The sequence below is a fragment of the Girardinichthys multiradiatus genome, chromosome X (assembly GCF_021462225.1).
Source record: "Girardinichthys multiradiatus isolate DD_20200921_A chromosome X, DD_fGirMul_XY1, whole genome shotgun sequence".
Classification (NCBI taxonomy): domain Eukaryota; kingdom Metazoa; phylum Chordata; class Actinopteri; order Cyprinodontiformes; family Goodeidae; genus Girardinichthys; species Girardinichthys multiradiatus.
In genome coordinates this window covers 28,138,812-28,160,073 of record NC_061817.1, presented here as the reverse complement: position 1 = coordinate 28,160,073, position 21,262 = coordinate 28,138,812, and the positions used below count along the sequence as shown (strand labels likewise).

General features: G+C 40.9%; 1 long non-coding RNA gene across 1 annotated transcript; it reads right to left on the bottom strand.

The window, feature by feature from the left end:
* Positions 1-15,231: 15,231 nt before the first annotated feature.
* On the bottom strand, positions 15,232-15,711 carry LOC124862306. The gene is made up of 2 exons (XR_007036898.1): positions 15,655-15,711; positions 15,232-15,578 (listed from the first exon to the last, which is right to left on the bottom strand). It is a non-coding gene; the product is annotated as an uncharacterized LOC124862306 (long non-coding RNA).
* Between the last annotated feature and the right edge of the window lie 5,551 nt (positions 15,712-21,262).

Here is a 21,262-nt window from a genome sequence, read left to right as displayed (position 1 = left end):
AATAAGATGAGTGATATGGCTGTTTTTTGGCAAAATCAGTGGATATCTAAAATCTTCACTAAGAGATGAATGTTTTAATCTTCCACCGACCCATAGCAGACCATCTTCCACAAATGGATTTAAATGGAACAAAGGGCTAGAATGTGGAAAGATGTCTCCTCTTTTTAACAGCTTCATCTCTGAGCCAAAGGCCTGTTCTTGTACAGGTTTCACCACTGATTTAACAGCATCCTCACATTCTTTAACACTCACCACATTTGAATAACATTTATTCTGACATCCAAGTCTTTTGATTCTGGCAACTACTTTAATCAGTGTTGACCAAGATGAAATCCTAATGAAACATTCCAGAAAATCTGCAGTCTCATTCGCTTTTGTCACAAATGTCTTAACAGCTTTAACCTCTGGGTCACCAACTAACAGATCAGGGTAAGATTTAAATTCCCTGTTCATCTCCTTTTCCCACAAAAATTCAGGACCTGTCAGCCAATTAGTTGTTAAAATCTCAGAGGCAAATAGCCCTGTTGACGCATGATCTGCTGGTCTTTCAGTAGTGTCAACATGATTCCATTGATTTGGATTTGTGTTCTCTCTGATTATCTGGACCCGATTTGCCACGAATACATGAAACCGGCGTGCTTCATTATCAATATATGACAGTACTACTTGTGAATCTGTCCAGAAAAACTCTGTCTATCCTCATATCAAGTTCTGACTTTAACAGAACACTCAACCTAGCAGCAACCACTGCAGCTGAAGGCTCAAGACGAGGAATGGTTGTAATTTTCAAAGGAGCAACTTTGGCTTTAGCCATGATCAAAACACAATGAATTTCATCTTCGTCATTCTCAAATCTGAGGTGAGAGCATGCACCATATGCTAGGCTGCTAGTATCTGAGAAGTGATGTAGTTCTGTTTTAACAATCTTTCCATATCCTTCGGGTGATAACATCTTTGTATCTAGAACCTCTCCACATCCTGAAGACTAAACTTCCACTTCTCCCACCGTACGAGTAAGTCTTCAGGCAGAGGATCATCCCATCCAATACTTCTGCAGCACAGATCTTGTAAAATGTATTTCCCATTCATAATGAATGGTGAAAGAAATCCCAGCGGATCATATGGAGAGGCTATTTCTGACAAAATACCACAACGTGTATTAGGTTTGTCCCTCAGATCAATGTGAAAACCCAAACAGTCATCTTTGACATGCCATTGCATACCTAGGGTACATTCAGTAAGTGTCAAATCAGGCTCGAGATCAGCAGAAACCACACTTGTGGCTCTCTCAGATGGATTCACACAGTCTAGGACTTCAGACCTATTGGAATTAAATTTGTGGAGTCTCAAACCACCTTCTCTGCACAGTTTCTGCGCTTCAGTTATTAATATGGTGGCATCATTAGCTGTAGGGACACTTATTAAACCATCATCAACATAAAAATTATTCTCCACAAATGCTGCTGCAGCTGGAAACTTCGATCTCTGCTGTTGTGCCAAGTATTTCAGCCCAAAATTAGCACAGCCTGGCAAGGAGGCTGCACCAAAAAGGTGGACTTTCATCTGATATTCTTTAGGCTCGCTCTCCAAATCTCCTTGCTCCCACCATAGAAACCTGATGTAACAACGATGTTTTGATGCAGCATAAAACTGGTGAAACATCCTTTCAATGTCACAAATAATAGCAACAGCTTCTTTTCCGAAATGCAGAAGGATTCCGATTAAAGAGTTAATCAAATCTGGACCAGTCAACAAAGTATCATTCAAAGAGATACCACGAAATCTAGCCAAGCAGTCGAACACTACTCTTAGCTTATCTGGTTTCTTTGAATGATACACCCCATGGTGAGGTAAGTACCACACACAATCATCATTGGCATTTGCCTCAGGAGCTAGTTCAGCATCACCACAGCTAATAATAGACTCCATAAATATTTATAATGATTATAGAACTGATCATTTCTTTTTAATCTCCTTTCCAGATGTTGTAAACGAATAGTAGCCAGCCTTTTATTATTTGGCAACACAGGAAAGCAAGGTGTTTTAAATGGAAGGGGCATCTCCAAACGGCCATCATCTTTCTGTGTAATGTTTTTACTTAGAAGTTGTATAAACCGAATGTCATCTTGGGAAACACAATTTCCTTCTGTACCCCTTTCATTGAAATCCAACTCCAAAGCTCTTAACACATCAGAAGCTAATGTAGTGGGCATTTCATTCACCATTACTTTATGTACAAATCTTTGGTTACCTTGCCGATCTAAATGTGGATTAGCTGCCCCGATAATACTCCAAGAGCAATCTCCTGAGCAAAAGGTTCATTTTCCCCACCAACAACAACATCCAAGGGAGCCAAAGCAGAAGGACAGTCAAAACCAATGAGTAAACCTGCTTCAAAATCTTGCAAAGAATGCATTTTGCCAGCCAGATGTTTAAGGTGAGGCCACTGTAATGCTGTACTTCTACTTGGTATGCAAAATGTATCAACAGGAATGAAGTCACGTGTGTATGCTTGCCGCAACCATATATAATTATCAGAGAAAAAACTCCGAACCTGCAAGTCATACAGATTTTGACTTGAAACAGGTGTATCAACAGAAACCATGGTACTAAGTTTTAGCTGTACTGATTTGGTTTCAACAATCAAGTTTCTCACAAGATCTTCTAAAACAAAGGAGGAGTCACTCTGAGTATCAAGGAGTGCGTAAGTATTTCCTTCCCAGGATCCTTCACAGAGGACAAAAACACTGGAACATTACTTGATGTAGCGGTAATGTTTCGGGTGAGTACATGAGATAAAACACTGAGAAACCTGAGGTGTTTCTTCTGGAGACATGGAACACTGCTGAGCAACATCCTGTAATCTCACTCTCTTCTTGTGTAAGCAAGTAGGATGATGCCGTCCACACTTTCCACAAATATGCCGCGTTTTACAATCTTTCAATAAATGGCCTTTCCTTAAGCATCCAAAACAAAGATGGTTTTGATATATAAATGATCTCTTGTCTTACATTGATCTAACTGCAAATTTAGGACATTTAGCAACATTGTGTGACATGTCTGTACAAACCAAGCAAAGCAGTGTAGGTTTCAGAACATGAACAGTTTCTTATTTCTTGAACTCCGTACTGGTTTTAAAGGCTTTTGCTTTCCTGGAAAGATCATTTGAAGAAGTTCCAGACTTAAAAATAGAGAAGCAATAGGATTACATGCTATACGTGCTTCCTTTTGTATGAATCTAGAAAAACGTTCAATGGATGGATATTCTCCACACGCATCTAGTACTTCAACTACAACTCTACTGCATCTACGTACAACCCAGTCTGGCAACTTCCTCAACATCTTATGATTTTCTTCACAATCATTCAGTGGAACAGTCCCTTTACTTGAGGCATAGCCTCTTCACAACTTTTCAAAAAGTCAGCAAATTATCTTAGACAATGAATCATTTGTTGTGATCTTTGGCCATGACATAAGTTTATCCCTAAATGCTCTCTGAATTACAAATGGGTTTCCATATCTCTCCTGTAGAACTGACCAAGCACCTTCATATGAGTCCTCAGAGCTTCTGTAAAATAAACCTTCCACAGCCTTTTGGGCTTCTCCAGAAAGATAACTTTTAAGATACATTTTTTCTCCAGCAGAGATGGATTTTGAATCAATTAAAGTTGTAAATGATATTCTAAAGTCCACAAATTTCATGTCCTTGAGAAATCTTGAAGCTGGTAATTGATGAACCACATGTACATTAAGAACTTTCAATGGATGTTTCTCCAAAAACAGACTGATATTCATCTCTATTTAAGACTTCTCTCACCCTTTCCTTTTCAACTTCTTGATTAAATTTCTCTTCAACAATTTCCCTTTCTAAACGCTTACACACAAGATCAAAAATCTCATTTGTTAGTATAGTGCAGGCATCTAATTTCTGCACAATATCTGGAGTATTTAAAGAATTACGTTAAAGAAACTCATAACTCTGTTTCACTTTATCAAGACTGTTTTGGACTTGCTGATTTATTTCATCCAGATTCCCCTGAGAGCAGAAACCCTTTAATTTCTTCCTGGCTTCTCTGGCAATTTGTTTCCAGGATGCATAAGATTTAAGAAATGCTTTTATCTGTTTTGTAGACTCTGCTTCTTTATACTGCTCTCCCTTTTCAGTCAACCTTCTGGTGCAAGGACCTGAAACCAACTCTTGTCCCTTTGGCTTTTCTTCAGTGCACACATCTTCAGCAGAAAGTCCCTTTTCACATGGCAGTGACATCTTAACTCTAAAACCTTACAGTGAAATTAAACCCACATTCAAACTTAACATTTAGCTACAAAGAACATCAACAATGAACAAAGAACATCATTCTAATACCTTACCTTTTTTTTTCGTAAGTAATTCATCGTACAATTTGACCAAACATAGGTTCTGAACTCATTTAATTTCATAAATATCAAGCAGGTGACATCATTTCCAAGTTATTTCCGCGTTGATTGATCAGTCAATTTTTCACCGCGCCAGTGGTCATCTGTCAGATTCAGTTTCTGATACAAACTTGTATCCATCGCGAAGACAGCTCCTCATTGTGGCGTTGACTTCGACGCAGCGTCAAACTTCGGCCAATGTCCGATCCAAACGTCTCACCGTCAATAGAAGGCGACACACGGAAGCCACGAGTTTTCACTGTAGCAGCTCCCCAGCACTTAAATTAATCAGCCAGTCTTGACGGGTGATTTTAGCATTTTATTTTCCCTCAGTCACCTCAGCCTTTCAATCACCATGAAAAATAAAACATATACAAATATTAGAATACAAACATGAACTTACAATACAAACAACAAAACAAAAACGTACCTCGCTGCTTTCACTGGGGAACACCAAGTGTTCATTCAATTCCTTGTGCCAAGCATGTTGTCAGTTCAAGTCATTCATTGGCACAATGATTCTACAAGCCTTTATAGGGTCTGCCCTCATTAACTACAGCAACCGTGAGGTACATACAGAAAAAAACAAAAAACATTATAAAATATAAAACAATGCTAATCAAAACAGACAAACATCCATAAACAATCTGTGATGTTCTTAATTTAGAAAATTAACAAAGCCAAATAACAAAGGCAATGCAAGTAATGAGTGAACTCAATGATACTGTATGATCTGTAAGTACAAATAAAAAAAATAAAGCTCCTGCACTGAGACAAGTCCTTTTGAGCCTCCAAATCCTCAGCCTTCTCAGCATCCTTATCTCCATTTGCATCCTCAGCCCTACTGTGGCCCCAAACCTAGTGTCCCAGTCCTTCATTTTCTGAGGGACAGTCATTACCTTCACTATTATCCTCATTTTAACATAGACACTGTATTAACTCTTCTACCCTACTAGCTCTTTGCATATTAGCCCTATAAAAGAAAAACCCAATGTGTGAGTCACACAGTTAAATTAATGAGCAAGAAAAAAAGTCAATTTTGAGTATTGTCATTAGAAAAATAAATGTTTAGTACCTTCTGTTGAGTAAGTGGATTGATGTGAACAGAAGAACAGGTATTTCTAACTAAACTATTGGGGGATTATTAGACAAAAACCATTGGCATGTAAAGCAACTCAACTATCAGAAGCATTTTCCAAGATTGCTTTTTTTATGAGAACCCAGCACAACTAAGCTGCTTTTTGCAAATCAAATACTAAAATATTCTAATTAAAAACAAGAACTTTAGGATGCTATGCAAAACAAAATATATAAATCCCAGTCTTTAGCTTGTGAGAAGTTTTTGGTGATGTGCTGCTGCTGTCTGAATAATGACAGTATCAGCATTTCAGTACGTAAAGTGTCATTATGTTGAGTTTAAACCTGCTGCATTATTTGTGTCAGCACTGGCTGGCCAGCTATGGGGGAATTTAAACTGCCAGGTGTTTAAAAATGGGATCTGACAATGCTTTCCTGTGCAAAATACAGGTCAATGCGAATTTCAAACTGGGCTGCTTCTTTTGCTAATCCACACCAAGTTGCAGGGACGTAAATGCAGTTCCTGTTCATTTAACATAGTGTTTCTTTTAGGGTGCTGATCAGGCCCTCTCTGCAAAATAGGTGACCTTTACATGATGAACCATGTGGGGCTACAGTTCTGACATATCATTTTGTCTTGCCAGTCTATGGCAAGTAGGCTCAGCTCTCTTCCGTGCAAAAATGCGTGACAGAGTTCTGGGATTTTTGAAATGCCACTATCCATTTTCAGAACATTTAACAAGCAGCCATAGGACACACTGTTTGTTTGGCCCCATGAATCATATCTGCTCACCCACATCATTCCCCTTTTTTTTTGCTCTAATGCATTCTCAACTTTAGGAAAGAGGGGAAAAAATAAACATTTAGGTGTCCCAGTGACGATGCAGAGTTATCTTTGTGTTCAGAAATAAAAAAAATTATTTGTTTTATTTCATCAACATCTCTGCTCCAAGGTCTATGAAGGAAAATGTTTCATCTTCATTTCTTCATATTATTGCATACTGGACACAGTTAAGAGTTTTCTTCATGGCCCAATATTAAAATGTATGTTGCTACACTATGGCTAGATCAGACAACGGGACTTCTTTGTAGCATCGTTGCATGATTTGCATGATTTTCTGGAGTAATGTGTTAGCAGCTGACAATGCAATACTGCTATGATTATTAGAGAACGTTTTTGTCTTGAAAGTTGAACTGTTATTCAGATCAATTTAGAAATCTCATTTTCTAACATCTGTCAAACCAAACATGTTTATTTGTTCATTAAGCATGAATAAATTTGGAAAAACTTAAAAACATACTGGATATTATCATTTGTACAAGTCCATCCATCCCTCCATCCATCCATTTATCCATCCAGTCATCCATTCATCCTCCTTTTAATGCAGAGGAGCAACAACACAGACTTCAGGTAGCTGACTCCCATCCTGGCTGCTTCACACTCTCCTCCAGTGCACACTAAAGGTCATGACTTATATAAAGTTTATATCAGTTGTTTTATGTAAGTAAATGTCAGTTACCTCACACTGCCCCCCTTAGTTAAGCCTGAACTGAGATACATTTAACACCTAGTTTGCCAATCTGGCCTTCACTAGATCCAGGGTTATCTTTTCTGTTTAAGTGGGTGTGCTGCTTACAGAAAATGAAATGGTGTAACTGCTGCAGCATTTTGACAGGTATATGACCTGACTGTGAGCAGGATGTTGGATTGATGCAACTTAAGTGCTTAAACTGACGCAATGCAAATGTTTTAGTTTAGAAGGGAAATGGTTAACCTCAGCAGAAAAACTGAAAACAGACATAACAAATACTGGAGAAATCCATGTGAATTTTAGTCTTTAGCAAGATGTACTTTCTGAAATCTTCTCCCGAAAATTAAATGTTTGTTTTTTTCAACTTGAAATTAATTCTTTTCAAAAGAAAAACACTGAATTTTTGTTAAAAAATGTTTTTATTAAAATAAAAAACGTAGTAGCAGAAATCTGTAATCCTCTAATCTGTCTGAATATTGTCACTGAATATTGTTTTTCTCCATTCCACGATTGATTAGTATTCTGATTTTATGGAACAGATTGTTGGTAATAATCATGTTATTAGTGTGACCTCAGAAAGTAAGACCCATGCATTCTTTGGAATGCTTTCACATCTTTCTTTTGTACCAACACCAGCTTTTGAATCAAGCACCAAAGTCATTTATTCTGTGCAAAAACATAATTATATTTCTGAAACCTTAAACTCCTTAAAAAGATGTGAAAGCAACGCCACGTTTAAAAGAAAAAGGCATTCAGTTCAAAGTCAGGCAGTGATTTTATGGTGTGTAAAGTGCCATCACAACTTCCAGAAACAGAAAGAGAGAATAAAAAAATACTGCACGTACTTGGCCTTCACAGTGTGTGGCAAATCATCACTCCACTTTTACAGGTAACTGACAGTGGTTATTTAGAATCCACACAAGTCCACAAGTGATGTTAGAAATGACTGTGCTACAGTGGAAGAAATTCTAATGTAAGTTTCCAGATCTGCAGTATTTCTGTGCTGTTTTTTTTTTTTTTCTTGTAAAAAAAAGAATTTACTTACCAGAGATAAAAATTGTCTTTATAAAGGTTTCTATATTTGTAGAGGAGATCATCAACTGAGTAATTAAAGGATAAACTCTCATTTCTGACTCATTTCATCATCATATTTTAGGATTAAAATGTTTGACATTTTTTGGCCCGCTGAAATATTTGATGCAAGCTTTCTTTTGATTTCACATTCTGGGAAGGTTTTTTTAACTGCATTCTTTTATTCTGAGTAATGTTGATGGAGCACTTTTAATATTTCAAGGCTGAAACATCTTTGATGTTGTAAGACACAAAGGCTGACAATTCCAGTGGAGATGAATGCAAGTCCCAGTTATGTCAGCAAACGTTACTAATCCTCCTGCATCCTTTGCACACTTGTACTGCAACTTGTCATGCCTCAAAGACTGATTTGTTGTTTTCTGCATATAGCTATAAGATTTTTCTGTCAAGCACAAAACCATTAAGCGGTGCCCATTTTTACAAGCTTCGAAGACTCATTGTGTTCTCCAACCTTTTTCTTAGTGTTTGCATGAAGTCATTCAATTTGAAGTGACTTGATTTCAAGAGAAACTGTTAAAATTTGACTTTGAGCAAGAAAATAACAGAATAATGTATTGTTACTTTGAAAGAGCATAAACAAAAACCTTTTCAGCTCTTTGCACATGATTTCAAAAGATGGCAAAATTATGGATTTATTTATAATATGGTTTTTTTTTTTCAGTTTTGAGATTGTGTTTGACTTCTTCACGATAACAGGCTTTGTGTGTTTAAAAGTTTAAATATTTGTAATAAAACCAACATCTGTGTAGTAATCAGAAGTGCAGTTCAGTGGAAAATCTCTACCGGACATCAAATGCACAAATTTACCAACAAAACAAAAGAAAACCTGCATATACTCATCATGATCCATGTCTATAAAATTAAAAGCAATTTTATTATAACTCAAAATAAGCTACAAGTAGTGCCATAGTCTGTAGACCCATTAAGGGAATTGTCCAGTTCTATGGATGATTGTTTTGCTTTCTCCATTCTTCCTTCCAAAAACTGCAGCGCTGTTGTAATCTGTCCTTTTACACATACAGGGGTTGGACATTGAAACTGAAACACTTGATTTTAGACCACAATAATTTATTAGTGTGGTGTAGGGCCTCCTTTTGCGGCCAATACAGCGTTATATGTATATATATGTATATATATACAAATGTGTGTCTGTGTGTGTGTGTGCGTGTGCGTGTGTGTGTGTGCTAATTAGTCTGTAACATACAGTCATATTCACCCATCCATCCATCCATCCATTTTCTATACCCGCAGCACCTCAAACACACTGCTTCCACGTGTAGCATCATTAGGTGTATTAATGAGTGTGTGCATGGTTGTTTGTGTGTTGCCCTGCGATTGACTGGTGACCTGTCCACCCCTATCCTGGGTGTACCCCGCCTCTCGCCCATAGACTGCTGGAGATAGGCACCAGCTCCCCTGCGACCCACTATGGAATAAGTGGTAGAAAATGGCTGAGTGACAGCACAATACCATGAAGACAATAGAGGACCTCAACAAGTCTTGTTCAATTTCCAGTTGCCTGAAAGTGCCATGTTTGTCTGTTCAAACAATTATATGCAAATAAAAAACATGGGCATATCCAGCCAATATAATGTCTAGGAAAGAGACGGGTTCTGTGTCCTAGACATAAAGTTGTTTTAGGGTAAAATGCTTGTATCCACGCCAGAACAAAGGTGTTTGACCATAATGACCTTAGTTACATGTGGAAGAAAAAGCAATAAGCTTGCAGGGTTGAGAAAACTAGCCAAGCTCTGAGGTAAAGGGGTGGTAACTTGATGTTATACGAGTGTTTTTCTGCAGGAGGGACAGGATCACTTCGCCAAATACATGGCATCATGAGGAAATAACTTTATGTGGAAATATTGAAGCAGCATCTCATAAAATCAACAAGGAAGTCAAACTTTGACTTATGGATAACGTCCATAAGTAAACTGTCAAATGAGCTACAAAGTGGCCTTAGAGTAACAAAGTCAGTGTTTTGAGTGGTAAACATAACCCCATTATCTAAATCCCACTAAAAATCTGTGGGCACAGCTAAAAAGATGTGTGTGAGCAAGACAGCCTACAAACCTGACTCAGTTACATCTGTTCTGTCAGGAGAAATGGGCCAGAATCACAGTAAACTATTGTGAGAAGCTTGTGAAAGGATACCCAAGATATCTGAACTTTTAAAGTAATACAGTTTAAAAGGCAATTCTACCATATCTGAGGGAAATTATTGTAGGCCTCTGAATTAAAAGAAAGAAAAAACATAAATGTATATCTCAGTATTCTGAGATATACATTCAAGCAGATTTACATATTTTGGTTATCTTAAATGACTTACAACAGAAAAAGTTTCATCTCATTTCATATCAGAAAAGATAGCATCTCTGCAGTACATCTAAGTATTTTGTTTCAACTGTTAATAATGAACAGACTTGACAATTATTATGCAGTTTATTGTTCATCATTTTATGATTGTAAAACCTTACGATATGGTGTCTGAAATGGACACAGTTTGTGAGATGCTGTACATATATTATCTAAAACAGATTAGAGAGTGATAATACTTGGCAGGGGTCACGAAATGTCACAGAATCAGCAATGTTTGAAATGAGAAGCCTTCAGCAGCATTGCCTTACACTTCAAAAGGAATCATTGCAGTGCTGTAGTTTTTGATCACTGCAGACAATTGATCTTACATGTTCAAAGAATATTTATGCTTCAGGCTTTCCTAAGAAATGCTTCAAACAACCTGCCTTGAAATGGGATTCTAATATCAGTGCCAAGAAAAGTATTAATGCATTCCTGACTGTTTAGTACAATACCTGCAGGGATGCTAGTGTTATTCTACAATTATGAAGCCATTTGCTCTTTAACAGCCATCTGTTACTGAAGGTAGAGGTATAAATTTGTTGGATCTGGGTTCATGAGGATTAATTAAGAGCCTTGTCTGGGAATCTTGTGTGAATTCTTCATCCTTGTTCAGGTAGTTCAGTAAAATTCAAAACATTGAAATACAGTGATGTTTTTGATAAAACCCTGAACAGTAAAACTGAGACTGGCTATATCTGTTATTCAGCAATCAAGCAGGTGAAACAAACATTTCGTTAGCAAACATCTGCGTTTGAACAATGTGCATCAAAACAGGTTGTCATATTTTTGTACAGTTTGGGTGTTCTTTCAGTGCAAGCCACCCACAAACCTGTCAAAGTTTGGTGGCTAGGACGCATCCTGATCAGATGTCCAAACCACCTCAGCTTACTCCTTTTGAGCAACAACTCTACATCTATAATAACTTCAGACTTGAAGGAGGGTGACTCCCTTGCTGGCGCCTTTAAACTCAGCTGCGGCCCACTCCTGTGCACAGTTAAGGTTGGCTTATGGCTCATGTAAGGATTTCAGTCGTTTTATAAACAATTCAGTTTGTCCACACCTTTTGAGTTTAAAAACACTATCCAAATCAGTTATAAGCTCAAACTGCAGGTACATTTGAAATCATTTAACACATCAATTTAAAGGACTGCTTGCCAGTTGCCACAAATGTCAGGGTCGAGGGTTTGGAGGTAGGACCAAAACGCAGAACATGGCGAGAAGGCCGCATGATGAGTAGATGAAGTTAAATGTTGTAGATGCACACAGACTTACAGGCAGGCAGGCAGAGTACAAAGTACAAGCAGGTCATTCATAGGCGAACAGGTACAGGAGGCAAAACAGAAAACAAAGCACTAGGAGGAACTCGGGAAGAATACAGGGGAGTTTATGAGGAAGTTTACAGGAAGAACCAGTGGGGAACAATGAAAACAAACCAGCTTTAATACAGACAGGGAATACAGGGAGAGCCAATGAACAGAGGGACAGGGTAATCAAGGGTAACAAGGAACAGGTGTGAAACAGGCTGCAGGGAGACTGAAGGAATGTGTCAGGTTAAACTAATGAGCAGGAGGAAAGCAGGGACACGAGGAACTGAGAGAAAACTAGACTAAATAACAAAACCAAGGGAAAACAGATCTACAGGAAAATGTAAAACACATGAACACAAGAATCCAGGAAGAATAGCTAAGAAAAGTAAACTAACAAAAAACCCAAAATGGCAGATCCTGACAACAAAGGCTTTATGGCAATTGTTGCCACCAAGTTTGGTAGTTAATCAGTTTACGCTGCAATAACCTTTTCATATACATACTGGTTGACTTGGACATTTTTTTTCCCTTAATAAATGAATAATTTAAATTCGTTTGTTTTGTTTTTTTTATAAATATTTACTATGTATGTATGCGTTTATAATGTTCAAATTTTTTTTAGTCATGGACATGGTCTGTATCTCATGACCATAGGTGAGAAGGCAGACAACAGATTAATTTGAAAGCCATGGTTATTGACTCAACTGTTTCTTCACCATGACAGACTGAAGCATTACTGCAGACGAGACTTAAATACCTCTATCCACCTCCTGCTGCGTCCTACCATCATTTGAGAACAAAACACCAAGATGCTTAAACTGCATTACCTGAGGCAGAGACCGTGTAAAATTTGTTACAGTTACACCTGTCCATTGATGTTTCCATCTACTCTGTATGAGGTTGGTGAAGTGTACCCTAACGTGTAGAAGTGAACAATTATGGCTTTTTATTTTCATGGTGGGAGTCTCTCCACTCTCTGAAGTAGAGTGAGACCTTGGTCAACACTGCTGCAGTGGGAGGAGTTTCCCTCTTAGCCCTGTTTTGGACCCCACAGTGGGAATGCTCACAAAAACAGTCAGGGTTAATGACAGTTCAGGGAAATTAAGTTCTGGGGAAAAAAAACATGCCTTTAAAGGAGCTGACTCTCATCCCTTCCACTTCACATTAACTGCCCCAGCACACACTGAAGGTCATGGTGTGAAGAAGCCAATAGAACTGGCTGCAAAAAGCAAAGATGAGATGTGTGATTTTAAACCAAATAACTTTCTTTCTCTAACTAGGCCTTGAAGACCTATCAATAGACCACTCAAACATGTTTGGTGACAAGAGCTGATTGAGTCCAACATACAGTGGGACCAAGCTCAATGTTTTGCAGAGAATGTGGACACGACGCTTGCATTTTGTATATACGGATTGTTTAGCCCTCACAATCACCCCAAGCAACCAATTAACCTGCTAGTATTTCCAACAAAATGCCTCAGGGGCCACAGTCACGGGTCTTCTCCAGACACACAAAACATGTGCACTGAACAACCAAGCTCCAATGTCACCCTCCGCAGTGCTGCGAGGGGTCAATATCACCTGGACAGGTCACCAGCCCATCACAGGGCATCTAACAGATTCCTTTAAAATGTATAAAACTCTGGGTAGAGTATATACAAAAACTTGTAAAGCATTTCTGTGTAATTAAATTTCAGTCTTTCTAACAATATACAAAATTGCAGAAATCTGATTTCCACAGCCTTATATAATGCTGACAGTGTAATGAAGCAATGTATTGAATGTCTTCTTGGGACTCAGGGTAACCTGGCTCCATAAGAGCCTTGAGGTTTCTCATGTACAACAACTTGGAAACTCACAGATTGTTGTGTAATCACTGCCCTACATATTCAGAATTTGAGACGGCCTGGAGGAGTTGTAAATAAATTCCACAAGCTGTTCATCAAAATCATCACTACTGTTGCTGTGAATGGAAATTTATCAAGCTGACTCTGACTGAACAAAATGTCAATACAATACGATACCCTATAGCTGCTGATCAAGAGTATAAAAAGAGCATTTGTCAACATAGAGCTGCCTGGTCTTGGTTTAAAATAAATATCCAGTAGATGCAGATAAAGCAAATGTGACACTGAATATTTAGATGTCACAGCACAAACTGGTATGATGAAACAATTATAAGGCTTAGCTGTCAGAATCAGATAGCAGCTCTCTTCCTGCACACAAGCTGCTCACTTGTCTACTGGTTTCACACGTCTGATTGCACAAGTAAAGTGACATGTAGCAATCATAAGTGTATGTGTTTTTTTTAAACCAGTGCATTCTCCCTTTACATACGCGCATCACTTACTCTGAACTATACGGAGCCAGTTGCTGTGGACAAAGTTCTGGTTTCGGTGTGAATAAAGTTCATTGGCCACTTTGTTATGCACAGTGAGACCTCTCTCAGGTAGCCTTGATAGAGACTGACAACTCTTGACACTTTGCCTCCAGCCTCAAAATTAATCTCCATACTAGGAATAGTGGACAGACATTTTAACAAGGTTGAAAATCCCATGGCAACCAAGAGAGGGGGGTTAACAAAATAATTATTCATCTCAGTATCAGCATCTATGTAGAAAAATAGATGTAGATTGCCAGTGATGTAAACTGTTAAACAGAGGTGAGTTAAAATAAGAAATGTCTCTGCAAGACCAGATCAGCAATAAATTCTGCATCATTTTAAGCTACATCAATTCCTGTTTAGATACGCAGAGGCTAAAAGCGGTTACTGAGCTTAATCAACAACAGTGAAGCATCTCTGGTTTTTATTTAGTTAATGCTCTGGCCACTGTAAAGCTATCATAGTTGATACACATTGTCAGTGCTGCATAAAAGACTGAGAAAGCTCTTGCGGAGCGGCAGACTGCAGGTGAATTTTTACAATGGAGAATCGGACAGTTTGCCTCAGTTACCCAACTATCAAGGAATCATGCTTCTCAGTCTCCCTGAAAAATCTTAACTTAGGAGAAGACTCCAACAAACTGATAAAACCAGATTTAGGAGGAGTAGTCACTTTAGTCCCACCTGTGGAAATGTTCACCAGATCTCTGTCATCTCCAAACTGCTGAGGGGGTCATGGGAGTTTAGCTGTCTGGGGTCTTTCTCCTGGACTTGTTACCCCATGACCTGATGGTGGATGATCAAAAGTCCCAAGTTGGCATTTTCATCTTTTGGAAGCTCTTAATATACAGTCATATTCAATAAATCAGAATATTACTGAAAAGTTCCTTTATTTTACTTATTGAACTAAATTCAATGAGTAAAACATATAAAGACTATTTACAAACAGATGTGTGATGTTTTAAAGCCTGTTAATTGCAATAATTTTTCACTTACAGCTAAAGAAAACAAGACATTGTCATTTTCAGGATAGATTTGACCCACATACAGAAAACACTCAGAAGGGAAATGTTTTACGGATTTTATTGTCAGCAAAGTAATCTGGGTTGTGGGCTGGAAACACCAACTCTATGGGAAGGAAGAAAAATGGACAGGTGAATGAGTGATATGAAGTAACTGATCACTTAGATCTGAGAAATGGCTTACTAAATTGTTGTGGCTTGAACCACCAGGGGTAGAGAGATTCAGAGCCTTAACTTGCGAAGGAAGATTGTTCAATTGTCCTCTTAGTTGAGATCTTGGTGCCAGCCGAATGGAGCTTAATTGCCGATGTTTAAGATGGAGGATGGAACAGGGTATGCTGATGCCTGGGTAGTCGTAACTCAGCAAGGTAAACAAAGCCTCAGGTAAAAACCTGCATGGGAACAAAATACAAAGTTACTTTAGTTCAAGAACGAAGCAAAAAAATCAGTAGTGGCTGAGTTTGTTACCACTAAGGCAAACACTCTGGCATCGAAGTGCTGGCAGCCTCCCGCTTAAGTACTCCTCCAAGCAATCAGCAGATAGAAGACACCTGTCATCCAGCGCACCTGAGAACTCCATCACCAACTGTGAAACACACACACACACACACACACACACTCAGACTCTGACACATTTAGGATAAGAATATTACATCAGAATCAGAATCAGAATCAGAAAAGCTTTATTGCCAAGTACGTTTTTGGACATACAAGGAATTTGTTTTGGCGTAGTCGGTGCAATACAGTACAAATTAAACAGTATAAACATATCTACAATATAATATAAATATAAGTGCACAGTTTTAAGTGAGTGAGAGTAAATATAGAGCAGTATAAGATGCAAGAGCAATACAACAGTGCAGGTGATCATTGTGCAAGTAAGCAGGAGTCCAAGCTGAGCGTTAATGTAACGCATAGAGTTACAGGTTACAGGTGACCTGTCAGCAAAAAAAGGGGGGGTGTGGGGGAAAGGGGGAATGTCAGGGTGGTTTCCGGGCTTTGTTAACCAGGCTGGTGGCAGATGGGAAAAAACTGTTCTTGTGGCGTGAGGTTTTGGTCCGGATGGACCGCAGCCTCCTGCCAGAGGGGAGAGTCTCAAAGAGTCTGTGACCGGGGTGGGAGGGATCAGCCAGAATCTTCCCTGCCCGCTTCAGGGTCCTGGAGGTGTACAGTTCCTGGAGCGACAGTAGACTGCAGCCAATCACCTTCTCAGCAGACCGAATGACACGCTGCAGCCTGCCCTTATCCTTGGCTGTAGCAGCGGCGTACCAGATGGTGATGGAGGAGGTGAGGATGGACTCAATGATGGCTGTGTAGAAGTGCACCATCATAGTCTTTGGCAGGTTGAATTTCTTCAGCTGCCGCAGGAAGAACATCCTCTGCTGGGCTTTCTTGATGAGGGAGCTGATGTTTGGCTCCCACTTGAGATCCTGGGAGATGATGGTTCCCAGGAAGCGGAAAGATTCCACAGTGTCAATTGTGGAGTCACAGAGGGTGATGGGGGCAGGTGGGGCTGGGTTCTGCCTGAAGTTCACAACCATCTCCACTGTCTTTAGAGCGTTGAGCTCAAGGCTGTTCTGGCTGCACCAGTCCAACAGATGGTCCACTTCCCATCTGTACGCGGACTCGTCACCATCAGAGATGAGTCCGATCAGGGTGGTGTCGTCCGCAAACTTCAGAAGCTTGACAGACTGGTGACTGGAGGTGCAGCTGTTGGTGTACAGGGAGAAGAGCAGAGGAGAGAGAACACAGCCTTGGGGGGAACCGGTGCTGATGGTCAGGGAGTCAGAGACGTGCTTCCCCAGCCTCACGCGCTGCTTCCTGTCAGACAGGAAGTCAGTGATCCACCTGCAGGTGGAGTCGGGCACACTCAGCTGGGAGAGCTTCTCCTGGAGCAGAGCTGGGACGATGGTGTTGAAGGCAGAGCTGAAATCCACAAACAGGATCCTGGCATAGGTTCCTGTGGAGTCCAGGTGCCGGAGGATGAAGTGAAGGGCTAGGTTGACTGCATCATCTACAGACCTGTTGGCTCTGTAGGCAAACTGCAGGGGGTCCAGGAGGGGGTCGGTGATGTCTTTTAGGTGTGTGAGCACAAGGCGCTCAAAGGACTTCATCACCACAGAGGTCAGGGCGACGGGTCTGAAGTCATTAAGCCCTGTGGTCCTTGGCTTCTTGGGAACAGGGACGATGGTGGAGGACTTGAAGCAGGCTGGCACATGACATGTCTCCAGTGAGGTGTTAAAAATGTCTGTGAAGACTGGAGACAGCTGATCAGCGCAGTGCTTCAGGCTGGCTGGTGAGACAGAATCCGGACCAGCAGCTTTCCGGGGGTTCTGTCTCCTGAAGAGTTTGTTGACGTCCCTCTCCTGGATGGAAAGAGCCGTCCTCGGCGTGGGTAGGGGGCTGGTGGGGGTTGGAGGTGCCAAGGCCCCTCTTGAGGTTGGGGAGGTGGGGGTGGTGGATTGTGGCTGCAGCTGTTGGGGGGCGTCGTGGGAGATGGTTGCAGGACTGTCCCTTTGTCTTTCAAAGCGGCAGTAGAACTCGTTCAGGTCGTTGGCGAGGCGTCGGTCGTTGATGGAGTGGGGGGCTTTCGGCTTGTAGTTGGTGATTTGCTTGAGCCCTTTCCAGACAGACGCAGAGTCGTTGGCTGAGAACTGGATTTGGAGCTTCTCAGAGTACAGTCGTTTGGCCTCTTTCACTGCCTTGCCAAACTTGTACTTTGCCTCTCTGTATATGTCTTTGTCCCCACTCCTGAAGGCCTCTTCCTTATCCAGTCTTAACCTTCTGAGTTTAGCTGTGAACCAGGGTTTGTCGTTGTTGTAACTCACCCTGGTGCATGATGGTACACAGCTGTCCTCACAGAAGCTGATGTAGGAAGTCACAGCCTCTGTGTACTCGTCCAGACTGTTGGTAGTAGTCCTGAACACATCCCAGTCTGTACAGCCTAAACACGCCTGGAGATTCTCCACAGCCTCACTGCTCCACTTCCTTGTCGTCCTCACAACAGGTTTGCAGAGCTTTAGTTTCTGCCTGTATGCAGGAATCAGGTGGACCATGATGTGGTCGGATTGGCCCAGTGCAGCACGTGGGACGGCGTGATAAGCGTCTCTGATGGTGGTGTAACAGTGATCCAGAATGTTGTCCTCTCTGGTCGGACATTTTATAAACTGTCTGTATTTGGGAAGTTCGTGGGTCAGATTACCTTTGTTAAAGTCACCAGCGACGATTACTAAGGAGTCCGGGTTGGTCCGCTCCACACTCAGTATCTGGTCGGCGAGCATGCGCTGTGCGACCTGCACGTTAGCTTGCGGTGGGATGTAAACACCGACCAGGATGAACGAAGCGAACTCACGGGGGGAATAGAAAGGCTTACAGTTTATGATGAAGGCTTCCAGGTCTGGAGAACAGTGCTGTTGAATCACTGTCACGTCGTTGCACCAACCACTGTTGAGGTAAAAACAGATTCCTCCACCTTTCGCTTTGCCGGAGAGTTCCGTGTCTCTGTCCGCTCTGTAGAGCTGGAATCCTGCCAGCTGCAGCGCGGAGTCCGGTATTAATCCACACAGCCACGTCTCCGTGAAGCACAAAACTGCCGATGAATAAAAGTCCCTGTTTTTCCCCAACAACAGTTGTAGTTCCTCCATTTTGTTGGGAAGTGAGCGCACGTTAGAGAGAAATATTCCAGGTAACGGTGTTCGTAGTCCACGCTGGCGAAGACGTACCAGCACCCCAGCTCGTTTCCCTCTCTTCCGGCGTTTCACCGCGTGAACAAAGGTGAGCGCACCTTTGACCAGAATGTCCAAATATTCCAGAGCAGTGGGCAGAAATGTTGGAAATAACTCCTCTGGTGTAGTAGCCCTGATGTTCATGAGTTCTTCTCTGGTGAGAGAGCTCCGGGTACCATCACAGAAGACCATTTTAAAGCAAAAAACAAAACAAAACAATGCGCACCAACACGCCGAGGCGACCATCTGCGGCGCCATCTTGTTGGACCAATAAAAAAAAAATGTATGCTGAAATGTTGGCTTAATGAAAAGTATGTTTAATATCTACTTGTTATTTGTTGTTATTTTAAAAAAGCACCTTTAATCTGACAAGTCTCAACAAAACACATACAGTGGTTGGACAATGAAACACCTGTCATTTTAGTGTGGGAGGTTTCATGGCTAAATTAGACCAGCCTGGTAGCCAGTCTTCACTGATTGCACATTGCACCAGTAAGAGCAGAGTGTGAAGGTTCAATTAGCAGGGTAAGAGCACAGTTTTGCTCAAAATATTGAAATGCACACAACATTATGGGTGACATACCAGAGTTCAAAAGAGGACAAATTGTTGGTGCACGTCTTGCTGGCGCATCTGTGACCAAGACAGCAAGTCTATGTGATGTATCAAGAGCCACGGTATCCAGGGTAATGTCAGCATACCACCAAGAAAGACGAACCACATCCAACAGGATTAACTGTGGACGCAAGAGGAAGCTGTCTGAAAGGGATGTTCGGGTGCTAATCCGGATTGTATCCAAAAAACATAAAACCACGGCTGTCCAAATCACGGCAGAATTAAATGTGCACCTCAACTCTCCTGTTTCCACCAGAACTGTCCGTCGGGAGCTCCACAGGGTCAATATACACAGCCGGGCTGCTATAGCCAAACCTTTGGTCACTCATGCCAATGCCAAACGTCGGTTTCAATGGTGCAAGGAGCGCAAATCTTGGGCTGTGGACAATGTGAAACATGTATTGTTCTCTGATGAGTCCACCTTTACTGTTTTCCCCACATCCAGGAGAGTTACGGTGTGGAGAAGCCCCAAAGAAGCGTACCACCCAGACTGTTGCATGCCCAGAGTGAAGCATGGGGGTGGATCAGTGATGCTTTGGGCTGCCATATCATGGTATTCCCTTGGCCCAATACTTGTGCTAGATGGGCGCATCACTGCCAAGGACTACCGAACCATTCTTGAGGACCATGTGCATCCAATGGTTCAAACATTGTTTCCTGAAGGCGGTGCTGTGTATCAGGATGACAATGCACCAATACACACAGCAAGACTGGTGAAAGATTGGTTTGATGAACATGAAAGTGAAGTTGAACATCTCCCATGGCCTGCACAGTCACCAGATCTAAATATTATTGAGCCACTTTGGGGTGTTTTGGAGGAGCGAGTCAGGAAACGTTTTCCTCCACCAGTATCACGTAGTGACCTGGCCACTATCCTGCAAGAAGAATGGCTTAAAATCCCTCTGACCACTGTGCAGGACTTGTATATGTCATTGCCAAGACGAATTGACGCTGCATTGGCCGCAAAAGGAGGCCCTACACCATACTAATAAATCATTGTGGTTTTAGTTTCATTGTCCAATCCCTGTATATTTATTAAATATAAAAGTAGAGTTAATATTGCAATTAAAAGGCAAACCACTGCATTTCATCAACCTACACCATCTGCCTAGGTTGGGAGGATGTACTTTCTGAGAGAAGGGGTAATCATCATCATGCTACAATCTGTGTCAAATAATTGCACTTTTTTCTTGACTACATTTTAAACAGTGTCCATCCTGTTTGCAAATTACGTCTACTGCAATCAAGATCTATGCACCCCTAATATCTTCCATAAATTCTGATTATCAGCACATTTATTTTGGCATCATTTTACAACCACAGTTCCAGAAGCTTTCTGGATTCAAGCAATCTCAGTGCTATTATCAGGACACCTCTTATTCTAAGAGAAAAAAAAAACATATTGGCAAATGCACAAGATGTTTATTCCATACTGTTTTTCATATGCTCCACGTCCATCATAGATTGGACCCATCTGTTACGTTTCTTTGTGACTGCAGATGATGAGAGAACACTTTTTTTGTCCACGGGGGATATGGCTTTAGTATTACATTAAAGATGCAGCAAGTGTCTTGTAAATAATGTGCCCAAAACATAAGTTCTTTGTTGGCAGGACAGAGGGTGAGAAGCTGTCCTCAGAAACACTCGAGCATGTCCTCTGCCCTCCTCTATTTGAGTGAAACAGAAATTAAATAGAAACACAGAAGAAAAAAACCAGGCCAAACAAGAAGTCTTACAT